The sequence below is a fragment of the Kryptolebias marmoratus genome, linkage group LG12, assembly GCF_001649575.2.
Source record: "Kryptolebias marmoratus isolate JLee-2015 linkage group LG12, ASM164957v2, whole genome shotgun sequence".
Lineage (NCBI taxonomy): Eukaryota > Metazoa > Chordata > Actinopteri > Cyprinodontiformes > Rivulidae > Kryptolebias > Kryptolebias marmoratus.
Genome location: NC_051441.1, coordinates 13,311,881 through 13,326,052, shown reverse-complemented (window position 1 = coordinate 13,326,052; position 14,172 = coordinate 13,311,881). Strand labels below are relative to the sequence as shown.

The 14,172-nt window shown below is 35.8% G+C and overlaps 1 protein-coding gene and 1 pseudogene across 1 annotated transcript in view; both read right to left on the bottom strand.

Moving 5' to 3' along the window:
* Positions 1 to 14,172, bottom strand: part of mapk8ip3 (mitogen-activated protein kinase 8 interacting protein 3) — a gene marked incomplete in the record, with an annotated part of 1,049,817 nt that overhangs the window by 292,995 nt on the left and 742,650 nt on the right.
* Positions 10,047 to 12,116, bottom strand: LOC112450077 (annotated as a pseudogene).

Below are 14,172 nucleotides of genomic sequence, written 5' to 3'. Positions count from 1 at the left end.
AAACAGACAAAACAATCAGGTCTGATCATTGTTAAAGTCATTTGTTGTGGTTCTGTCAGCAGCTTCAGACTGACTCAATAAAACTTTGTTCTGCAACATTTATGAAGAGACTAAAGCTATCAGTTTTGCATTGACTCCTCCTTCTCACAAAAATACACTCCACATTTGATTGAGAAACAAAGTAATCCTAAAAAATAAATGCTGTTAATTGTTTTTTGTTTTTATTTTTAATACCATGTAGATAGTCTCTTTATTTATTTATTTTTGCCTCTTTGTAAATGGCATTATTAACTCAACTGGAAACTGTGGTGAATAAAAGGTGACATACGTTATTGTGACATACAAAAAAAAGCTTCTTTTTGTTTTTACTTCTTACTTTTTCATCATTACTGTACAAACTGTGTGAACTGTAACGGCTTTATATGCATCAAAGTATGTTTTTTTTTCTGCAAATCTTTTAGTTTGTTGTGATTTGCGTACAAAGCTACTGCTTTTGTTTTGTTATGATCAACTTCTGTTAGTTTTTTGTTTGCTTGTTTGTTTACAATAAAATTAGAACAAAAATACATATATAATCACTATAATTTTTCTTATTTTTGTACAGACAGTCATTAGTTTTTAATTGTCTGAGGTAAAATAAAAGTGAGATGGGTTTTTGTACAGCTGTTCTACTGACTTCAGTCACTGTGGCTCTTCGAGCACAATAATAAACAGCAGAATCTTCAGTCTTCAGACTGTTCATCTGCAGATACACCTGCTGTTTGTCGTTGTCTCTGGAGATGGTGAACCGGCCTTGGACTGACTGAGAGTAATATTTGCTTGTAACGTCAATAGTGGAGATCCACTCCAGTCCTTTTCCAGGAGCCTGTCTTACCCAGGCCATCAAGTAGCTACTGAATGTGAATCCAGAACCAGTACAGGTCAGTTTGTGGGATTCTCCATGTCTTTTAACCACTGGTTCAGATTCTGTCAGAGTCTGACCATCAACACCTGCAAGAAGCACAAAAGAGTTTCAAAAATAAATACATTTACTTTAATATGAATTCAACTCAAAATAGTTTTAAAACTTGAATATTTCACCTGAACAGCAAATGATCAGTAGTAGTACCAGTCCGGTCCTTGGGTCCATATTGTGAAACTGATCATGCTGTTTTCTATCAGTTCCCCTGAAATCAAACTTATAGATGTTCAAAACTCCTTTGTTTTGCATTGACTCCTCCTCACAGTAGATTTTGGACAATACACATTACATGTGTTCACAGACAAACTTACTTTATGTTATATTCTTCAGAAGTTCTTATGCATAAACTATAAGCAATGTTTAACATTTAAACTTTATTTTTGAATAATTATGATAGTGTAAATGGAACCAATTAAATTCTTGTTGTTTTGATATGTTGTTTTATTGAAATAAAACTACAGAAGCAGTAATTTTTAAAAAGGGATTGGTTCTGTGCTTATTCTAAAACACTGCAACAATCTTTTAGTTCAAATAAAAGAATGAAAGATTTCATTTGCCTAACAACTAAAAGAATTGAGCTGATTTTGTGAGGATAACCTGAGCTGAACAAGTATAAAATATACACAAAGAAAACTATAAATATGTAATATTATATAACTTTTTGATTTTATGACATTGTTAAATGTTGTTTATTAGATGAACCTAAATGTAGGCAAACACAAGAGAAAATCAGATGAGCTAAAGAGACTTTGATTAACTTCCAAAAACTAAAATGTTGCAAAGCACGATGTCTGTGAGCAAGTAAATTTTTCCAAATTAAAAATAAAAATACAGATAAAAGAAGACAAACCCATAGTTTATAACTGTCATTATCAGAGGATCAGGCAAAGGCCAAAAAGGTTAGATGATTAGAGCAGACATTAACATGAATGAAGACAGAAGCATGGATTTTATAGCTAATATTTATTAACTTATCCATGATGGGAAACTGTTCATGAATGAGCTGTGAGTGTTTTGGCATTTTGTAGTGTTAATATTTTTCTTCTTAAGTACCTTGTAAACTTATCTTAGAACACATCTGTCTTATACATCAGTTGCAATTATTTATATTGAAAAAAGACAATGGAAATTACATGAAAACATTTTTATTACAATGACAAGAAAACTCTTCCTGACCTTCCACAGAATGGGTATAATTAGTATAACAGCATTTACCAGTCAGCATGGTTTGATTGTTCTGTCAGCATCTCAGCAAGACTCACAGGATCCAGCAGCCAACAGCGGCAGAGCTACAGAGAACATGATGGTGATCTGATGGGAGTTTCTCCTGTTCCAAAGTAAATGGCAGCAGAGCATCAAGTCTTTATTGGAAACTGTCAGGAAATTCACTTTACATATAGAAGGTCACATTAATATAAAAAAACTTTTAAATAAAACTGATTCAGATTGATCAAATGCAAATATCAACAGTGTAATGTCATCAAAAATGATGAAATGTTTATGGTCAAAATGCAAATTGTAGATAAAAAAGAGTGTTACGGTAAAATATCTATATTTAGTGGAATTGTTTATGTGTTTTAAGTCTTTTTTGTGCATTCAACCTGTTGTTCCATATTAAGACATTAAAATGATATTTCACTAACAGGAGAGACTCTCAGCCTGTCCTGCAGGGGATCTGGCTTCACATTTAGCTGCTGTGTTATGATCTGGGTCAGACAACAAGCAGGAAAACCATTAGAACTGATGGGAGCTGGATTCTCTGACCACAGTAGAAACACTTATTCCAGCAGTGTGAGTGGACGTATTGAAATCAGTAGAGATGACAGCAACAGTCTGGTGAAATTGAAACTTTCTAACCTAAAGCCAGAGGACTCTGCTGTGTATTACTGTGCTAAGGAAACACAGTGGTTCATGTCAGCACAGAGGCTGTACAAAACCTCCATTAAAACATTGAGAACCTGAGGGTGGCAGTAAAGGCCAGGAATTTAGGTTAGACTAACACACACAGTGCACAGAAACACACACACACACCCACACACGCATACAATGAAAAAGAGTCATGAACACTATGGCAGGAACAGTTGTTGTGGTTAGTGACTTCCTGTTTAGTCAGGGTTTTCATCAATAAGCTTTAACTGTAGAAAGAAATCCTAAAGTAAAAATGACAAGAGCAGATGTCATTAATCAAAACTTAAACTCATCAAAAGGATAAATAGTTTTAAAATAAAAGTCAAATAAGTAATCATTAATATGTTTCAAACAGTTACATGGAGTAGAGACAAATAATCCAACAAACACACTTTAAACCAAATAACCATCTTATCTCTCAAACTAACTTAGGTGAATACAAAGTATTCTTGAGGAATGAAATAAACTGAATATTTAGTTGCTGAAAGAAGCCAGACAAAGTTATTTAAATAAAGTAGGAGGTTCTAAAGGTCAAACACTCGTTTCAGTCCCACTGACTAACCTAAACATCTTCTGGTTTTGGTGGTTCTGATGTTAACGTTTAGATCAGGCAGCAGGAAAACAGCAGAGAAGGGTTACTTTGATCACAGCAGCAGTAATAACAACCACAGGACTGGAAGGAATGGACTCCATACTCTGACCTGAACAACCTGAGAGGATGAAAGAAAAGATTAAACACTGAGGAACATGAACCATCGATCTTGGAAGTTTTCTAACAGGTAGCTGATGTTCTTTGATTAAATATAAAAAGATGGAAGTAGAACTGACATTTCAAGGAGAGAACAAGCAGCAGAAGAGTGAGTGTGTTCATCTTCATGAAGCTGAAAATGTGACCTCTGATGCTGCACACAAAGTAACCCTACAGACCAGCCAGCAGGACAGAAATACACAGAACAGACTGAAGATTTGCATCAGGATGTTATGAGGAGGGAGGGACCCCTGTACTGGTTGGCTGACAAATTGTTGATGTTACTTTCCTCTTTTTTTCAAGAAAGAATAATTTATTAACATCAGGGTGAATGAAAAACTAGCAAAAGTCAGAATATTTTTCCATAGTAGGCTTGTATTTCTGTGTAATATCTGTGTAATTTGGTACAAAAAACNATTTTACCACCTGACAAAAAAAAGCCAGTTCTGAACTGATTAGTGGTGTGAGGGCTCCTCCTCTGGTGGCTTCATGTTACAGGTTTTCAGGCTCTGAGGGGTTTTTGGTCAGGTCTGCAGATGGTTTGTGTCACTGTGGCTCTCTGGCACAGTAATACACAGCAGAGTCTTCAGGCTGCATGTTCTGTCCATTCAGGGTCACTGTTTTACTGGAAGTGTCCAAATCAATACTGAACTTGTTCTTTAATGAATCTTTGTAGTATGAAGCTCCAGTGTATTTCATCCCGATCCACTCCAGTCCTTTCCCTGCAGGCTGTCTGATCCAAGCTGTGTAGTAGCTGCTGAGAGCATAAGAGACCTGACAGCTGATGGTCAGACGCTGACCTGGCTGCACCGTCTCAGAGGCTGGCTGAGTCAGCTGTTCACATTTCACACCTGAGAAACAAAAAATATGTTGCATAAAGAATCAGTGTAACAACAGCAGGCAGTCAGTGAGGTTTGATCGTTCTTTCAGGTGTCTCAGTGAGACTCACAGGATCCAGCAGCCAGCAGCAGCAGCAGAGCTACAGAGAACATGATGGTGATGAAGAGGATCTGATGGAAGCTTCTTCTTTTTGTTCAACCCAGCAGCTTGAAATCCAGAGTTTATATTCACTGTCAGGAAGTTTTGTTTTGCATAATGAGGCCTACCAGCTCTTCATTCTGAAAAAATAACCTTCCAGTCGGATGTGAAATTCATATCATGAACATTCATTTTAACACAGGTTGAAACATGATTATGTTTGTATTTTTTTTCTAAAGTTGTGAATTTGTGATACAATTGAATAATTAATAACTGACCAATCAGATGTCAGTGTGGAAGATCGTCAGCAGAAAAGAACTGAATGAACTCAAACCTCAATGATGGGAGTTTAATTGTTTTATGTTTATTGTCTGATGCTGATAAATATGACATCTAGATGAGATACTTTAAAAGAAAGTTTAAAAATTCAAGATACTAAGCTAAAAATTATTTTAACAAAAATAAATCATTCTGACATTTTAGTTAATTTGCTCCTAAGAAATATATTTTTTATTCTTTCAGTCAAAGTTTCATGTTGTTTAACCACTTTGAATCTGCAGAGAACCTGTAAAAACACTGTAAGTTCAACAGATTATTCTTCTTAGAAAATGCTCAGACATATGTTTAATTATTTAAATTATTTAATAAAAACAGATCATGTAAATAATCACAATCTTTTATATCACAAAAACGTCTTGATATCATTTTACCATCTGATAACAAAATGTCACCTTCAGATAAATGTTATGAAGACTGAGGGTAAAAAATGAAAATAAAGAAAATATTGATGAAAAAATGGATGTCTAGTGATATCCATGAGATTCACATGAAAACAAAAACTGCTGATAAAAGTCTGTTATATCTTTGAACTATAAATCTTGTTAGTTGAAGAATTAGGACAAAATCTTTCAGTCATAAGAAACAAGTGGAAAAGGTTTTAATTGATTATTTGTTCTTGAAAATATCTGTTTTCTTAATAAAGCATAGATTTTTTTTTCTCATTTGTTGTAGATATTGTAAAAAAAAAAAAGAGTTTTCATTTATTGCTCAATTAAAAAAAAATTCATTCCATCTGTTCTTATATATTATTTATATTTATATTTATTACCCTAAACAATACAGGAGTCAGTGAAGAATCATTCAGAAAGAGCACGTGCTCATCTTCTCATTAGTGATAACAAATAGAAGAAGTAGTTTTTGTACAATGTTCCTCCTTCCTGTGTCACTGTGGCTCTCGGGCACAATAATAAACAGCAGAATCCTCAGTCGTCAAGCTGTTCATCTGCAGATACACCTGATTTCTGCTGTTCTCTCTGGAGATGGTGAACCGGTCCTTTAATGACTGAGAGTAGTAGATGTAGTTACTGACACTGTTGATGTAAGCGATCCACTCCAGTCCTTTTCCTGGAGCCTGTCGAACCCAGTTCATGGGATAGCTGCTGAATGTGAATCCAGAACCAGTACAGGTCAGTCTGTGGGATTCTCCAGGTCTTTTAATGACTGATTCAGACTCAGTCAGGGTCTGTCCTCCAACGCCTGTCAAAACATAAAAACAACACCTGAAATATGATGGTGAAACAAATAAAATGTAGTTATTGTCAGGATCTATAATTATTTCCACCTGTCCAGCAGATCATTAACAGCAGCAGTCCTGTTCTACAGTCCATCATGTTAAACTGTGTGTTTGCTGTTTTCTGCCATCCTCTGCAGATAAATAAGAGCTGGAAGACGTGTTTTACATAAACTCCTCCTCACAGGAAGGAAACAACTGGATCACACCTGGACTCAGTTTGAATATGCATAAAAAAATTATTAAATTTATTCATGAAGTCAACGTGAAGTTGTTAAAATTAGACATTTTAATAAAGATTCAATATTTCGTCAGTTGTGTATCATGAATATAAAACAATGTTTTCATTTTTTTTTCCCTGTGTTCTTTTTTTAGTATGAAATATTCTCAGAAAAAACTAAGTAAAAAGTAGCTGCAGTTTTCCAGCCTTCACTTTAAACAAGAAGCAAGACTTTTTTTTTTCTTTAGTCTGTTCAAAACAAAATTATTTTATTGTGATCATAATGGAGGAGTCAAGTGTGTATATTGGCAATAGGAATAAATACAGTTTATACAATTATTAAAGTCTTTTTCTCTCCCTTTTTACATTACCTGTCAAATGTCATTAAGATAAAAATGTTTGAGTTCAAATCCTGAAGCTGGAATGAATTTTAAAGTTAATTATGATGTTTTTTTTATACTGACTTTTGATCATTTACATTCAACCAAACTCCTATAATTTGTCTCTGTCCTCCTGTCTCTTGTTTTTGCTTTTTTTCATTAGGGAGAAATTTTGCACCTGTGTTGTCTGATGGTAAAAATCTCCCAGTAGCAAAAAATGAAGTTTACAAGATCAATAAATTATCAACTGTTTTCTGGCAGTTATCTCATGTTGCCTTGAATTAGATTAATACATGTTGTCAAAGGTGTTTTTATTGCTTACATGGCTTTCTTATTCAGTTACAAATATACTATGCATATATGTTTGTCCACTGTCATTAGGTCTGTATTAGTTAAATATTGTAAACATTATTAACTGTAACAACAGTGAAAACATGTTATTGTGCAGCTACAAGAAGCAGGAAATCACAAACCAGAAAAGCCGCTCCTCTGTTCCTGGTTTGTTTGTCCAGCTTTATTCGTATTTCATGATTTCTTAGTGATATTTGACTAGGTGTCACTGCTGCCTGAATGCCAGAGTAAAAATTTATTCATTTTTGTTTCGAAATATGTAGATCCTTCTGTAGTCCTTAAGAAACAATACAGTGCAATTATTATAGCACCATGTAATTTATTGCCTTTTGTTGCAGAAGGCTTCACAACTTCACAGTTTTTAAAGATTTTAAATAAATTGTTTCACTTTTTGTGAATCATTTGTTTCACCTGATAATACTTGTCAGGGTTTTCATTTATTTAACCTGCTAAGAAAAAATCACACCGGAGAGGCTTGTTGTCTTTTTGTGAAGGCCTTCGCAAAGAGGAGAGATTCCACAACAGCTCCTAATGGCGTGCTGTCCAGGAAGTTCTGCCCCCCCACTTGGGCTTTCTCTTTATTTAAAGGAAGAAGAAATAAGAAGAAAAAAGGGGTTGATCTTAGCAGGCCAAGGCCAGTTCTGATCATAGCAAAAACACATAACACATCACTGTTTGGGAGAGCCAGATGGTGTGGCGCCTGCCGGCCCGCCGTCTGACCTTGGTCTCTCACGTAGGCAGTGTTCCACATGAGCACAAAGGCTGATAATATAAAAACCCTAAAAATACTGTAAAGGTTTTTTTGTTCAGGTCTGTAACTGATCATCTTAATATGGTGTTTCTGCTGTACAAACCTACTGGTGATAAAATTACTGTTCATGAAAAATTGGGAAAAACTCTGATAATTGTCAGAAATTCTACAGTCAGCTGTTTCTTCCACAGTGTTTATGTAACACAGAGATCAGTCATCCTGTTCTTAGTCAGTGCTGCCACCATCAGGTCAATGTGAAAACATTTTCTGTGGAGTTTTTGTTCAGCCTCTCCACCAACATGAAACACTGTGTGCTTTGCACAGTAATACACGGCAGAGTCCTCTGGTGTCAGGTTGGACAGTTTCAGATACACCATGTTGTTGCTGTTATCTCTGGTGATTTCTATTCTGTCTTGAAAACTGCTGGAATAGTCTGTTCCACTTGCATCGCTATAAACACGTCCCATCCACTGCAGTCCTTTCCCCTCAGGTTGTTTGATCCAGTGCATACTACAGCAACTAAATGTGAACCCAGATCCTCTGCAGGACAGACTCAGAGTCTCTCCGGGCCTTTTCACCACTGGACTGGAAGGAATGGACTCCATACTCTGACCTGAACAACCTGAAGGGAGGAAAGAAGAAAAATACACAGTAGAAAGTGATGGTAATATCTTACAAATTTTAAAATGACTGACTATTGTGTCAAGGAAAAATATGAAAAAGCAAAACAAACCTACAGGTTAGAGAGAGAACAAGCAGCAGGAGACTGAGTGTGTTCATCATCCTGAAGCTGGAGATGAGACTTCTGATGCTCCACATGAAGCAGAAGATCAGTCAGCAGGACAGAAGTACTCTGAACACAACAAGGATTTGCATCACAGCATCAATGAGAGGGAGTGGCAATTAACACAACCATTTTGTGCACATTTTGATTTGCAAAACCAAATCTACATCTAACACACCACATTTACATATTTAGACAGATGAAAATGCAAAAGGAATTGATGATCTCTTTGAGTTAGTCTGATGTAAAAAAAGGCTGTTTACCTTGGGAGGATCTGTGGTTTGTGTAGCATCATGTATTTATGGAGATTTGTGTAGTTTAATAAATTAACACTAACACAGGATTTTATTTTCCATCACAACATTACATTGCTTTTGAAAAACACTACTAAACATAAAAAGTGAGTTAAGAGAAATTACATTTTGACACAAATTTTACTAAAACTATGTTATTATTCAATGCTTATATTAATCTCAAAATTAAAAAAAAACTTTTTGTTTTGTTACAAAGCAGATGTATATATTTGCCTTGTCTTGACATATCAGGTTTTTGTACAGTGTTCCTCCTTCCTGTGTCACTGTGGCTCTCGAGCACAATAATAAACAGCAGAATCCTCAGTCGTCAAGCTGTTCATCTGCAGATACACCTGATCTCTGCTGTTCTCTCTGGAGATGGTGAACCGGTTTTTCACTGACTCAGAGTAGTAGATGTAGCTACTGCCTCCGCTGATGTAAGCGATCCACTCCAGTCCTTTTCCAGCTGCCTGTCGAACCCAGTTCATGGAATAGCTGCTGAATGTGAATCCAGAACCAGTACAGGTCAGTCTGTGGGATTCTCCAGGTCTTTTAACCACTGATTCAGACTCAGTCAGTGTCTGTCCTCCAACGCCTGTCAAAACATAAAAACAACACCTGAAATATGATGGTGAAACAAATAAAATGTAGTTATTGTCAGGATCTATAATTATTTCCACCTGTCCAGCAGATCATTAACAGCAGCAGTCCTGTTCTACAGTCCATCATGTTAAACTGTGTGTTTGCTGTTTTCTGCCATCCTCTGCAGATAAATAAGAGCTGGANGAGGTGGTTTTTCAGAAACAATGAAATAGCTGATAAACTGATCACAGCACAAGTTTAACAATTTATATTTACATTTACCTTTATAGCTGCTATTTAAACTAGAATTGTTTTTAGTTCTTTATTTATCCTAAATTCTCCAAAATTAAGATAGGTAAGCATCCCAATTTTACCACCTGACAAAAAAGCCAGTTCTGAACTGATTAGTGGTGTGAGGCCATTTACTTGACCCATTACCAAAGTGTGAAAAAAACAACAATTATTTAGATAGACTTTTTCTTTTAGTTTGTCTTTTTTTGTCTGTTCATTGAACCATTTTTAAGGCTGAGTTGGTTCTTAATTTTTTTTAACATTCATTAATATATGAATTACTAGTGTTGAATTAAAGTAAAAAAAAAATCTAAAAGTTTAACTTTTTAGGCATTTGGTTTGTTTAGTTAATGGCAACTGTAAAGATTAAAAACATTTTTTATATAAAACTGTTTATTTCCCCTTTGTTACAGCAAATTCTTCTAAATATTTCAGTGGTCAGATGGCTCCTCCTGTGGTGGCTTCATGTTGATGCACTGAGGAGTTTTTGTACAGTGTTCCTCCTTCCTGTGTCACTGTGGCTCTCGGGCACAATAATAAACAGCAGAATCCTCAGTCGTCAAGCTGTTCATCTGCAGATACACCTGATTTCTGCTGTTCTCTCTGGAGATGGTGAACCGGTCCTTTAATGACTGAGAGTAGTAGGTGCTACCGCCGCCATCATTGATAGTTGCAATCCACTCCAGTCCTTTTCCAGCTGCCTGTCTGATCCAAGCATTCCAGTAATGGCCACCAAACCCAGAATATGTACAGGTCAGTCTGTGGGATTCTCCAGGTCTTTTAACCACTGATTCAGACTCAGTCAGAGTTTGACCCTCAGTACCTATAGACAGATGTTTCATTAAACTCTTTTAAAGTAGCTATCACCACACAAAGTGTTGGTTAAAATGTTTTGTTCTTACCAGTCCAGTAAACTGACAGGATGAGAGAAATAATCACCACCTCAGGTCTAATCATTGTAGATGCTATTTGTCTCTCTTCAGTCAACAGTGTGTTTGTCAGTGATTTGATGAGACTTTTAAACTCTGAAGCAAACATGAAAAGAAGGCAGCAAACAGAATTTGCATCAACTCCTCCCCCTCAAAGAGAAACAGAACCCATCTTCTTAGAAAATCTGTGAACAGTTTAATTTTTTTGTGTTTGTGTTTGATTATTTCTGAACATTCTTTTATGTTTAAAATTAAACTTTATTTTTATGTAATTCAGCATCATCTTGATTAAAGATTTTTCAAACTCTATTATATTCAAAGCCAGATACATTTTTCTGCACTAACCATGACAAAAGTGGCCTTGACAGAAAACTACAGCCTTATCATGAAGACTCTTGAGAAAAACCTGACGAATTTTGTTTACAAACAAACATCCAGAAGGACAGGTTGGTGGGAATAAGTGGCAGGAAGTTGGGGCAAAAAGTTGATTTGAACCTAAGATGTGATAGTTATGGGACAATCCAGCAGAATAGAAGCAGGCCTGAGACTCTAACAACGATGTGAAACTATATGGGTAATATAATTCTGAAAATTTGTCTGTTATTTATTTATTTTATTTTCAGGATTTTTTTTCTGTTATTTTTAACTTAACTTTCTTCATGAACAAAAAACTATGTTGAAGTAAAGTGTTGATCCTTTTTTGATACACATTCTCAACCAGTAAAAAGATGGTAATTAAGAAAGATTTTGTTGTCAAAGATTATGTTGACAGAAAGCCTGAAAAACAGGAACTAACAAACCACAATAGCAGCTGTTGCTTTAATATTGGACTCAGTATGTGTTCGTGCCTCCTTCTGTTCTGTGAGGAGTTTTTGTAAAGCCTCTGTGCTCACATTAACCACTGTGCTTCTCCGGCACAGTAATACACAGCAGAGTCCTCTGGTTTCAGGTTGGACAGTTTCAGATACACCATGCTGTTGCTGTTGTCTCTGGTGATTTCTATACGTCCTTCAACACTGCTGGAATAAATTGTTTTACTAGCATCATACCAAATCGCACCCATCCATTCAAGTGCTTTTCCTGCAGGTTGTCTGATCCAGTGCATTCCATATCGACTGAAATCAAATCCAGATCCTCTGCAGGAGAGACTGAGAACTTCCTGAGGTTTTTTCACCACTGAGGTGGAGGGAATGGACTCCAGAGCCTGGCTGCTAAAACCTGACAAAGAACCAGAAATGAAAGGAGACTAAAGAAGATAAGACAAGTTAAAAATTCACTGAATACATGACGGTTTAAAGAAACTTACAGGGCAGACAGATCACTGTCAGCAGGACAGACAGCCTGAACATCATGATGACTGAAGATGTGAACAAACGTTTCCTGCTAATGAAGAAGACAGTCAGACAGCAGGCGGTCTGATATGTGACGTCTGCATTTGCATTCGATTTTAGGAGGTAAATGAGACAAATACAAATATTTCAGATAGAAATATAGGTTCATCTATTTTCATTTCTGTTTTCACCTTAAACTATAAACTCACTGCAGCAGTTATGTAATTGCTTAAATATTAAAATATTTCAAATTAATGTTATCATAAAACGTTTGTAAACACTCATCATTACAAATAAACATCACATATATTTAAAATGTTGATTTGATGTTTTTATTATCTGTAAATATGTTCACATTTCAGTGTTTTAAATAACATACTTTTTTTTTTTTTAAGTTGAATAAAACTGGCCCTAGAGCTCCTCCTCTGGTGGTTTCATGCAACATGTGTTCAGGCTCTGAGGGTTTCTTTGGACAGATGTTTTGATGTTTGTGTCCCTGCGGCTCTCTCTCAGATTAACACACAGCAGAGGCTTCAGGCTGCAGATTCTGTCCGTTTAGAGTCACTCTTTTACTGGAAGTGTCTCAATCAGTCTGTCAGACCTGGCTGCACCATCACAGAGGCTGGCTGAGTCAGTGGTTCACACTTCACACCTGAGGAGGAAAACATGTTGAATATTAAATCAGTGTTGAACTAAACTGTCAGTGTGATGTCATTTTATTCTGAGTGTTTCTGTCTCAGGGATACTAACAGGGTCCAACAGCAGCAGCAGAGCGACACAAAACATGTTGGTGAGAATCTAAGAACTTGGTGAATTTGACTGCATGAAATTAAATGTTTATATCAAACATAAACAGCCTGTTTATATCAGACTTTTCATTTTGTATAAAGGCAAACTCTTTTGCCAGCGAGAGGTGTTCAAAGAAGGAAATACTAACATCTTGTGGGTTATAAGCTAATGATGGGAACTTTCTAATTTACTTCATAATGAAAAAGTGTTTGGCATACCTGAAAATACTTAACAGGTCATGAATTGTTTATTTTATTAACAGTATATGAAATATTTTCTTTGATGTTTTTTTAAGAATCAGAGGTTTTTATGAAAGCAGGAATTTTCTAACTCAGCTTCAGACTTAATAACATCATCACTTCTAGATTTCTGTTTAATAAACCTGATCATCGACTTCATTCTTACACAAATATTCTTGGGAAGGTGATCACAAAATGTTGTAGATTGGACTGATGATTCTGTGCAGGAAGTCAGTGAGTGTTGTGAAAGCACAGACTGGAATATATTTAAAAACTCTTCTTTATACCAGCGTAATGCAGGTTGGGTCGAACTTATCTTGACAGACTAAAAGTAAAGGTTTCAACATTCAGCAGGAACAAAACTACATGTAACGTTTGTGTGCAAAGAAACAACAACCGGAGTTGAGGTTTAACCAAAGTGTTTCCTGTTGATGTGAAACTGAGCTGCTGTTTGCTTTCTGTCAGATTTTTATCGGCAGCTTCGGCTTCTTGTTGAAATGTGGTTTCAACAGATGAAACCACGGCACTGAGAACCGACACAAACAAACAGGAGCGAATGATGAAGATATTACAGATCAAAAACAAAATTACATCGATAAAAAAAACAAGTTCCAGGAAGAGACTGTTACATTTCACTGAAGCATATCTGCAACGTCTGAGTTGTGTTGAAACCGTCATTACGGTTGGAAATAACATTAATAGGGGGTGTTTAACCCAAAAAGACTGAAGGAGGCCTTTAAACAAGAAAAGAAACAGTGGTCTCAGTATTGAACCCTGAGGAACTCCACATGATGCAGGTTTAAAAGACAAAATACAATCAGATCAGAATAACACCCACACTGTTTAAGGCTGTGTTTGAGCATATTTGTGCAGACAGTGTGAAACATTTTAACATCAAACAAACAGCACAAAAAACTGAAAACTAATATTAACAAACACCAAACCAGAGCTGCTGAGTTTTTATTTAAATTTAACATTTTAATTAGAAGAAAAAGGCTTAAATGATTAAGCAGAAAAATCAACAAAACAACAATAAATGAAATGATCCACAGAAAACATTTCATAGA